We start from the raw sequence: 11,545 nt of genomic DNA on the forward strand, positions 1-11,545 counted from the left end.
AAAACAACATATAAATATAAATTTTATTTATGAATTACAAATTAAATCTAATAATAAAATAAATCTGTCAGGACACCTCTTCAGTCCACCTGTGGATGAATAATGAGGTTTTCTTCTGGTTTCCTGATATAATTTTAAATAATCATGCAACTCAGTACAAAAAATATAATATAAACAATATTTATAAATTAAAACTATCAATCTAATAATAAAAAAATATCTAAGTCAGTACATCTACAGTTGCAAGACTTAAAATACTATGTTCTTGATATTTTGGTACTTATCTTCAATAATGGTGACAAAATAATTTCCTACAGCCTGATATATTGTAATTTTTTAAAATATTTTTGAGGTTTTTAAATATTAAAAAAAACCCTCTAAAATCTTTCAGGTGGTTTCACTGTCCTGTAAAAACAAAAAGCAGCAGCTGTGCACTTATTGCAAAATGGATACGAGAACATCATCCCCCTGCTCGGGTGCTCACCTGAGGAATCTTCTGCACCTGGAAATACTGTTGTGCTGCAGCAAATCCACAGCAATTTTCCAACCTGCTGCAGCCAAACAGCAGTAGAAAATGGGGAAGAAATGCTGCTTTAATCCTTCAGCCCCTTTGCTGCAAATTCCTATTCTTATTTACTTTAAAGGCACCTTATAAATCTTTAAATCTTTAACACGATGAGCTCTCAGTGCGAGGTGACCCAGTGGTTGTGAGGTTGGACTTTCAGGGGCAATTAAAGGTTTTAGTGGCATCCTCCTGGAAGAGCAAAGGCAAGGCAAAATATGGAATTGTAGCCTCGTTAAGGTTGGAAAAGGCCTTTAAGATCATCAGGTCCAAGCCCCACCACCATGTTCACCACTAACACCTGTCCTCAAATGCCACATCCACGTGTTTTTAACACTTCCAGGGATGGTGACTCCACCCCTTCCCTGAGCAGCCCGTTCCAACGCTTTAGAACCCTTTCCAGGATGAATTTTTCCCTCATATCCAATCAAAACCTCCCCTGGTGCAACCTGAGACCCATTCCTCTCATCCTGTCACTTGTTCTGTGGGAGAAGAGGCTGATTCCCACCTGGGTCCCCCCTCCTCTCAAGGAGTTGCAGAGCCAGAAGGTCCCCCCTGAGCCTCCTTTTCTCCAGGCTGAGCCCCCTCAGCCACTCCTGCTGCTCCAGCCCCTTCCCCAGCTCCGTTGCTCCTCTCTGGACTTGCTCCAGCAACAAGATGTGATATGAGGAGGATCAGCCCAGGTGGAGCCTCATAAATTCCTGAAGGCACCCTAAATCCCTAAATCTGGAGTGATCTCTATATTCCTACAGCTCCTGAGCAGCTGGGATGTGTGGGATGTGTGGGAAAGCACATCCCTGAGGCCACAAGGAGAGCTGCAGATGGGAGGGAGAAAGAAAGTTTGCATGCAGTACTGTGAAAAATATGAAAACTAGGGAAACTTTTGCTTTTTATTTATCTTATTTTTAAAAAGATAAATCTAAGACACATATTTTAACAACAAGGAGAAAAAAAACCCAAACCCAACATTATTGTCGAAACCAAAGAATTTCGACTTCCCACTCTTCTTTATTGTTGTCAGCTTCAGAAGTTTCCAAAGCCTAACAACGCCACTTCAAAAGCACTTAGTTTAAATGTACACCAGATAATGAAAGAACATCTTTTAAGAATATTTCCAGAGACATAAAAACCCCCAGCAAGCTGACACCACTGGCACTTTGACAAACAACGCACCCAAAAAAACCATACCCGGCCACAGAAATAAAGCTGGTGCTGAGAGTGACACTTTCCCTCCCTCTAATTGACATCCTGGGAAACAAAAGCACGAAGAGAAGCACATTATTATGTTACTCTGGTGAATAGAGGCTGTCAGGGAATGCAGCCTGTTTGTTTGTTTGTTGGGAATCAGCTGCATTTTGATCTCAGGCAGGGGAGGGAGAGGAGCCGGGAAGCAGAAGGGATCTGCCTGCAAGGGCTGGCAGCACGATGTGCTTGGAGGAACAACCCAGGTGTGTTTGAAGGCCCATCAGGAAGCAGCCAAGGGAGCTGGAAAGGCAGCAATTTAAATATTTTCAGTGCTCCGAGGCTTCTTTCTTGTTTAAGAGGTTAGCAGGGCCGTCTGTATTACAGATCAGTGGGAAATAATTACTTCAAGGTGGGAAGTTGGGCTGGGGGGGAGCATCACTCAGAGACTCAAATGACTCCGAATTCAGGACAGTGGAATTCAGCTAAACCACCTCCAGGAGTTGTGTTTGGAGAAAAACCTAGAAATTTGGCTTTTTTCTAAGTGTTCAAGGACATGTTGGATGGAGCTCTGAGCAACCTGGGCTAGTGGAAGGTGTCCCTGCCCGTGGCAGGGGGTGGAATGAGATGAGCTTTAAGGTCCCTTCCAACCCAAACCACTCTTATGATTCTAAGACTGGTTTTATCAGTTATAAATCCTACTGCTTTTCCCTTAAAAATGGGCATTTTTCTTTTCCTCAGCATCACAAAATTAGCAATTATTTGAGTGATATGTTTTCTATGCATACAAATCATATATAAATCATATATATAGCTTTACATAAATTCCACTATTATAGACACCAACACTTTTTTGTGTTGTGTAAATGGTGCAAAACCTGAAAATATTGTTTATTTTATTAACCCTTTTCTAATGAGTTTTCTAGGCAACCATGAAGCAGCCTTAGGTTTTACCCACTACACTAGAAATTTTGGCTAAAACGATAACATATTAAAGGAAATTGATTTTGTCACAAGAATTATGAGAAACTTTAAGGGAAAAGGCCACGGGATGTTATATTTTGCATCCAAAAGTGATGCACAGAGCAGTCAAGTTTGCCATGTGTGTTATTTGGAATACTAATCACTCAATTAATAAATCATTAAAAATTGAATGCCAAGTTTTGGGGCATTTCCTCAGCAGTGCTGCATTTTATTTCACTTTGCAGAGAATTGTGTTTGGTCTAGTGCAGAAAGAGTATCATCAAATATTAATAGTTTTTACCCTATTCACAGTCACAATAGGGGAGCTGTTTGACTGTTTTCCATCACTCTAACAAACTGTTCTGAAAGGAAAGAATTATGAATTGTCTTAGATGATGAAAAAGCAGCCAAAAACTAAAAGTGCCACTTCTGAAAAGCACAAAAGAGAGAATTCCACACGACTGATGAAGAAATGTTAGGGCTCTCCAGGTACAAATGCAACTTGTCAATCTTTATACTTTTTTTTTTTTTAAATACCAGAACACTTCAGATATTCTTTTACCTTCTCCACACACTTCAAAACCCACTTGAACTTCAGTGGGAGGCAATTAACAGTAATGAAAGCTAAGCTGAGTTTGGAGTACGGTGTTTTTAAAAGCCACCCACAGAAGTTCATGTAGATCTTGAATAAATTAGGTGAATAAAAACCTGTCTTTCAAAAAGGAGATGGGCAGGGCCTGTAATACACCAAGAACTTGTTTGCCTTGATTGCAAATTCAAAATTCTGCTCTTATAGCAGAAATCATGGTTGGCTTTGGGAAGGTGAACACATCAGGTACAGACTCATTTCACTCTCAAAGACTCATCACAACATGGATAGGAAGGAACTCAACCTCCAGATTCACCTCAAATTCTGGGGATAACTGTGTCACCTCTGGATCTCGTGGCCTCCCTCCTTTTTCAACTGGATGAATGTAAAGACCACCAGAACAAAGTTTAAACAGATCTCAGAAATGTGGATTTCCTTTCTGAAATGCTTTTAAAGAAAAGCCGACTACAGACAAAAAAAAAAAAAAAAAAAAGAAGACTTTCCTAAAAATGAAGACATTCCTTCTACAATATTTTAGATCAAATTCATGATTTAGTAAGTACAACTATTGCTGCCATTACACTTCCAAAAAAATAATAATAATAAAAAAGGAGATGGTTAGAACTAAACCCTGAAGAATTATTGCCCACGATGCCGTGGTGTAACACGCATGAAGCTCCTGCCAACTACGAAAGCCATAAAGTTTGACAAAGATAATACAACAAACACAATGGCTTGCTTTGCATCTTAAATAGATAATGAAGCAACCAGAGGCAATATATCCAGCAGTTAGTGCTCTCAGGACTCCATAAATAACAGGCTAGTGCAGTGTAATTTAGGAGGATAATAAAACCAACAGATGACCAAATTATGGCGTTTTTACTCACGCTGTTGGTTCCACTGGGGGATGTTCTCCCAGGGAAGCTGGGGTGGGGGGGCTACTCACAGTGGTAGGACAGCAGCAAACTTCGGAATGTTAGAGCCAAATATAAGCAAAAATGCTATTTTGGGAATGGGGAGAGATGATTCTATGATTCTATTCTATGATTCTATTCAAGTAACTATTTTGGGGTCCACCTCACCTCATTTTAGATGTTCACACAACTTTAAGCTGAATAAAGCACCCCAGGTTCTCCAGCAAGAAATTAGCCAGAATTAGAGCACATTCATTTACCCTGTTTCAGGATGAGATGGTAGATCCAGCTGAAGAAGAAGGGTTGCCCAGGAGGAGCTGCAGATGCCTCATTGCTTCCAGTGTTCAAAGACAGGCCTTGGAGCAACCTGGTCTAGTGGAAGGTGTCCCTGCCCATGATGGGACTCAATCTTTAAGGTCCCTTCCACCACAAACCATTCCAGGATTCAATTTGGAGAGGGATGACCTCTCATAACATGCTGAACAACGAGTTGAATATAAACAACCAGCTGAAATTAAACAATCTTGCACCTAAACGCTCCCTTTCTACTCCCACCAAGAAAATCCTCTTGGCATAATTTAATTCCACCCCTCAGCAGAAGCAGGACATTGAGAGAACACCGTGTCACAGCTGATGACATTACCTGAGTCACTTTTGATGGGATTAATGTTGTTTCAGCAAAGCTGAGGAGAATTTCTCTGCACGAGGTAGAACAGCAACAGAACAACAGGTCCAGAGGGCAAACGAGGCTCTTCCAGGCTGGGTAATTATGAAATGTAATTATACTTCGAGTTTCTCAGGGAAAAGAGCAAGGCTTGGTAAACATTTTAGCACAGTCTTGCTGGTAGAAGAAAAAAAAAGAAACAAACAACCAGGACATTTCAAGGAAATTAAAAAACCTAAGGCTGTAAGTTTTGCAGCGAGAGCCTGAAATGCTGAACACTGAGATTTGATGGGTCATTAAAATACATGGAAAGATTATTTAGTTCATGTGACCTACAGGTGTACAAATAAAAGCAAGCAAGAGGTGACAGGCTGATCATATATATGTGTGAGTGTGCCTGCATAATGAGAATTTTAAAATCTAGAACTAATTATTGGTTAAATTTAATATGGAGCCTTCTCCTCACTGCTGGTGGTTTGTCTTCTCTTCATCAGTCAGACAAACCCCATCCTTCTCCAGCAGCTCTGGACTGAATCTAATCTGGATGGGTTTTTCCAAACTTTGCACAATATTCTGAATAAAATCATATTAAAACCCTCATAGGACAAAGGAATAGACATAAAGAATCCCGTTTATTCTCCTTTCCTATACTTTTGTTCTAAAACATGTGATGTTGAGCAGCTCCACTGACACTGCCCAAGATGGGCTGAAATGGATTTAAGTTTTCTATTAAGAACTGTGGTAAAGAAGAGGATAATGTAAGACACTTGCCATGATTGCCAAAACAACCAAACATAATGGATAAAGCAGCAAAATTTTTGTCACTCCTCACAATTTGCTTCCAAATAAATTTTTGGCACATATAAAATCATCTATAATGTTAATTATTTGCTCCCCCTCTCCATTTCTATGTGCAAAAAAGAGGGACTTTTCTGAGCTCTGCTGAGAACCCTGAAAGCAAAAAAAGGGAAACATTTGCATGGAAATATTTTAAAACAATTCTACAATTTGGATAACGCACTTGGATTCCAAAAAAATTTGACTCCTCAAAGCCGTTGCAAGACCTGGCTTTAATTGGCCTAAAAATTGGCCTAAAAATTCTAAAACTGGTCTAAAATTCTGCTCTTTGGAGTCACTGGTGCAACATTGTCACCCCACCTTCTGTTTATCCAATTTAGGACAGGCATTGAGGGGCCAGAAACGTTTGAGGCTGCAAAAAAAACCAAACCAGATGTGCTAAAAAACGTTGAGAATCTGCAGCTGCTTGACTTTTGTCACTTCAAATCACTGTTTTCCTGTGTAGATGTGCATGGTTTGGGCTATTTGGATGGTTCTGGTTTCTGCAACATTTTTGTATATATTGAAAAGAATTCCAGCAGATGAAGATCTCCCAGTCCAGTCAGTGGCAGATTCAAAACAAGCTTTGTGAGGTTAACAGGGAGTGATGGAAGGTGCATCTAAGTGTGTGGTTTTGTCATTTGGTGTCCCCCTTAACAACAAAAACCCTGCAAGCTGTCAACGTGTCAAGGTGTGTTGACTTCACAACGAGCAAGGAAAGGCAAAAAAAACCCCAAAAAACAAAACCCAACCCTTATGAAATAGCACAAGAATAGAAATGCTGCAAGAGAAAAGGAAAATTTGCCTTTACCATACATTTTTCAACATTTACTCAGATCAAGTCTCTAAAAATAAAAATGTCTGCCTTTCCCACTAAATTAGTCTCAGGCAGGGAATGTTGTCAGATACATACATTATATAAAACCAAAAAAAAAGGGTATCTAAAATAGAAGAAAATAAATAAACAACAACAACAAAAAAATAGAAAGCAAGCAAACATCTTGCTTTGAAAGAAGAGATTTGCTTTCATATACATAAATACAAATGATCCTTTTATCCTGGAATATGTAGCCTTAATTAGAGCTGGATGTAAAGGATTTTTCCAAAGCTACAGAGGATCTGTCAATATAGATCCAAACGTACATCTGAATAGTCACAAAACCACTGCGTGCAGCAACTCCTTCTGCAAATATTTATTATATATTTAGAATTGTTGGGTTTTTTAAAATAAAAACAAATTAAAAATCAAAAAGCAATCGGTTCTGCGCTAAGTATTGCCTGGAGACACCATTTAAAATGAGCACATTCACTATATGGCAAGTTTTTTGCCCACAGATGTAATTTTATATCTACCACAAATAATTTTGAAGCCTCTTTGACTTAGTGCAGCATCGCAGTAGAAGAGATTTTTACCACCCTGGTAGACTTGTACCCCCCTGGTACACCCATATCCTCATTATCCATGAAACTTCTTGGGTTTTTTTCTGCAGGAAAAACTCATGCACATATTGCAGAGCCTGGCACCGACATCCCAGTGGGAATGGCAGAAGGGAAAGGGAGGAGAGACAGAAAAGGGAGGACAGACAAAGGAACCTTCAGAAAGGAAATCACCAGCAAAAAGGCAAAATTTGGGCACCAAATATGCTGGAAAATGATTCTGTTGGAAGTATCAGCTGTTTGTTTGTATTAATTAAAAAGTAATAGAAAATGCAATTACTTCCCACACTGGTGTTGGGAATGAAGACTATTTTTTTGGACACTGGGAAATTTTGAGGATTTCAGTTAACTATTGAGTCAAAATAATTTCGAATATAAGGCAAATAAAACCAGTAGGAAACCCATTCTCTAGGAATGAACAGAAAGATTTAGTGGTTCAGCTATACTTAGGCAAGCAGATATTAAAATATCTGCTCCATTAACAGCAATAAATGGGATCTTATAAACTCCTGTGCCACTCCCTGTGTGCAGGACGGGATTTTTAGCACTGCTGACAACGGACAAAGTGTCGGTGTAAGAACAAATTTACGAGAAAATGCAGATTCAGGTCAACAGAACTATTTATATCTGATTCACAAGATTATTTCTCATCTGAAGGGAAAAAAAAAAAAAAAAGTTTGAGTAGACTTCAAAGTGGTGTTTTTTGTGTTTCAACATTTCAAAGCAAAATTGTTTCTATTTTTTACTTCCCCTGTTTCATTTTCAAAGTACTTCTTTTTTAAAGAGTAAAACATAAAGACATTTTCAAGATTTTTGTTTTGTTAGGGAAGCTAATGAAAATAGTTTAGACTGACATAAAACAAGCCATGAGCTGTCTGAGGCTTTTTTGGCTCAGAAAAGCAAGCATCAGTTAATCATAAAATGTCACAACTTCCCAATTCAACTGGAATAAGAAAATAGGAGAAACTCCACCCCATCACTTGGTAAGTAAAATATGGTCAAATGGTCACATCTTATGATATTGTTTGTGTCCCTAGTCCCCAAATTAGCCTTTTAATAAAGTTTCATTTTAATTTGCTTAGTTTTTACAGTGTTGGTGTCAAATAACTGTTTCTGGTGTGGTTGTGCGATTCTATGTGGTACTTGTTGGTTGTGCATTTCTTATGTGTGTGAATTATATATATATATGTTTACCGTACATATTACATACTTATACACATTATATTACATAAATATATATTAATTACCCATTTTAATATCTATATTTACACATAATTCATACAACCATCTTTATAGAACAACACTGAAGCGTTGAGAGTGAATCTGCATTTTTGAAGCTTCTGCTCGCTCCTGTCTCGGTCACAGAGATGGAAATTACACAGTTTGAGAGCTGGAACGCCTTTTATTTCTTTTTCCTTTCAATATCTTTTCTCCTTTAGAGATTCTGTGACCTATTTGCTGAGGGAAGAGCTTCCCTGTTTGCTGGGAAGGAGTCTGCCTGCCTGACTCGAACAAAGCCAGCAGCCTGATCACAGGGGATGCAGCTGCATCTGAACACCTGCACTTCTAAACATCTGCATGTCTGAACATCCACCTTGGAGGTACAAATCCCATCCCTCTGTGTTTTTAAGGCCCACACCACAAGCCCAGGAATATTTGGGAAACAGGTTGAGGGAGGTGATTCTGCTCCTCAGCTCATGTGAGACCCCCCCCCTGCAGAGCTGCTCCAGCTCTGGGATCACCAGCACAGGGAGCACATGGAGCTGTGGGAGCCAGAGGAGTCCAGAGCAGAGATCCAAGATGATCAGAGGGATGGGGCAGCTCTGCTGGGAGGAAAGGGTGGGAGAATTGGGATTATTCAGCCTGGAGAGGAGAAGCTTTGGGGTGACCTGACTGTGGCCTCCCAGTGCCTGAAGGAGCTACAAGAAGGATGGAGAGAGACAATTTACAGGGAATGGAGTGACAGGACAAGGGGGAACGGCTTCAACTGACAGAGAGGAGGTTTAGATGGGATACTGGGAACAAATTCTTCCCTGTGAGGGTGGGGAGGCCCTGGCACAGGGTGCCCAGAGAAGCTGTGGCTGACCCTGGATCCCTGGAAGTGTCCAAGGCCAGGTTGGACGGGGTTTGAAGCAACCTGAGCTAGTGGAAGGTGTCCCTGCCTGTGGCAGGGGGTGGAACTGGATGAGTTTTAAGTCCCTTCCAACCCAACCCATTCTATGATTTCAGCCTAATGGTGAATAGAATTCCAAACCACCTCTCCAAACCTCAAGAATAATCCATTAGCACACACATCCTCTGAAAAAAAACCCCTGAGAACAAAACCACACTCAAGAAAAGCTCCTGTGTTTGGTGTGCCAGGTTAGGAATGAACAACCTTTTGGAAAAAACTCTTCTTTTTATGAGCCAGAAGTCAAAGAGAGATAAAAAGGCATTCCTGAAAAAGCTTCTCAGTGGTGGAGGAAGGATAAGAGCATTAAGGAGTGAGAACTCCACCCTAGAAAAATGAAACCCCACCAACATTATGAAAAATAAGAACTAAATAAATATTTTTCACCAAATCTAGGAAACAAAAAAAATTTCAAGGTGCTATGATCAACTTTGAAAACAGAACATGAAGTAAAAAACAAGTCCATACAGTGAAGTCAAGAAGAAAAATTACACAACAGACTTCTCTTCCAGTCTCTAAGAGCCAGTACAGTATGTGACTTAGACCTTAAATAAGGAACTGGGGTTTTACAGCAGGTAAAGCCTCCAACCAGACTGCAGGCATTTGTATGGGGAGTTCCTAAAATTTCCTGAATTTCTCAGTTGTATTTACCTTGAGAAGGGGAAACAGGCCAACAGGAACCCTCTGGGAAGGGTGAGATTCCAGAGAGCTCCCAGTTTCTCCAGGCAGCACCACAAATCCTGCAGCAGATCATAATCCAAACTCCCTACCACAATCTTCACGTCTTCAAGTTATTCTGATTCGATTTCTCGAGTCACTGGGACACATTTCTTTGAGGATCTCACAGGGACCATTTTTCTTAATTGCTGTGGGACAGCTGACAAAATTGAAACCCAAAAATAAAGGAAAAAAACTGGAGAGACTTGATTTTTCCAGAGGGTATGTATGTGTGCTTATACATGTGTGTATATATAAATATCACACTTAGCTCTCTCCCAAATGTTGTGAGAACTGAAATAATTATGCTGTTCACAACTTTAATTAAAAGACTCCGGTTTTGCTACTTTTCCAGAACCTTTTCTTTTTTAAATGTCGGGGGGAAAGTGAAGCATCTGATGGAATGAACTCTTACAGCTCAGGCAGCTCTGGAAATTCCAAAAATATATTAGAATTTGATTTGTACGTTTTCTGTAACTTCCTTCAAGACTTGTAATGAAAATCTGGACCATGTACTGCACGGCAATCATTTACTGAAGCTCCTGCTCCACTGCCCTGGCAGTAAATTCCACTTCTGCAGAACCACAAGGAATTTTTTTCCCTTTTCAATACCCACTCAGGAAAGCCAGTTGATATTTTTTTTTCTTACTGCAAAACTCAACCCCTCAACTTTTAAACTTCTCTCAGAGACACACAGTGATACCACAGCCCTTCCAGGAGTCCATTTGGATTTAGGAAATGGGTTTTGCTTGGACTGGCCTCAAACCCAGGCAATCCACGTTAGGCTTAGGGGGTGCATCTGCTCTGTGGAATTATATTTTCCCCACACAGGTTATTCCTCTTGGAAAGCAAGTTGAAGGAAAGAGAAATAAATAGACATTGTCTGAAATAAATGTCTTTACAGCTACAGCTTATTCTTACAATTTAAAAAAAAAAAAAAAAAAAGAGATTCTTATAATGATTATGTTCTTGGAGAAAACTGCTTTCCTGAATATCAGAATCTTTATGTATCTGTGACAGCAGGAGTGATTTTATGTTCATTTGCAGATGCATATACTTGCAAAGGAAATGATAAATGATAAATGATAAATGATAAATGATAAATGATAAATGTCTCTCCAGGATTCACCTGCTGCCAGACACAGCGAGAACACACCAGTGACTGTCACCAGAGCCCAAGGAAATTGTGGCATATGCAAAGTAAATGTAGGGAGAGAGCATTTGGGAGACATTATTAATTATGTTAAATACACTAAAAGCCTGGATTTCAAAGGCCTGGAGGTCCCTGATGAGATTTTTTAAAAGAACTGGAATTTCTATGATTCCACCTGTGCCCCCACTTTGTTCCAGCTCCTGGCACCCACATTCCCTGGGCTGAGATAAGTTCCACACCTTTAGGATCGAGGCCACATCATTCATTTATTATCTAGTGGGGAATGGCCTCAAGTTGTACCTGGAGAGGTTCAGTCTGGATATTAGGAAAGGTTTTTTTTCAGTGAAAGAGTGACAA

The sequence above is a fragment of the Myiozetetes cayanensis genome, unplaced genomic scaffold (assembly GCF_022539395.1).
Source record: "Myiozetetes cayanensis isolate MyiCay16 unplaced genomic scaffold, myiCay2020 scf13, whole genome shotgun sequence".
In the NCBI taxonomy this organism is placed as follows: Eukaryota; Metazoa; Chordata; class Aves; order Passeriformes; family Tyrannidae; genus Myiozetetes; species Myiozetetes cayanensis.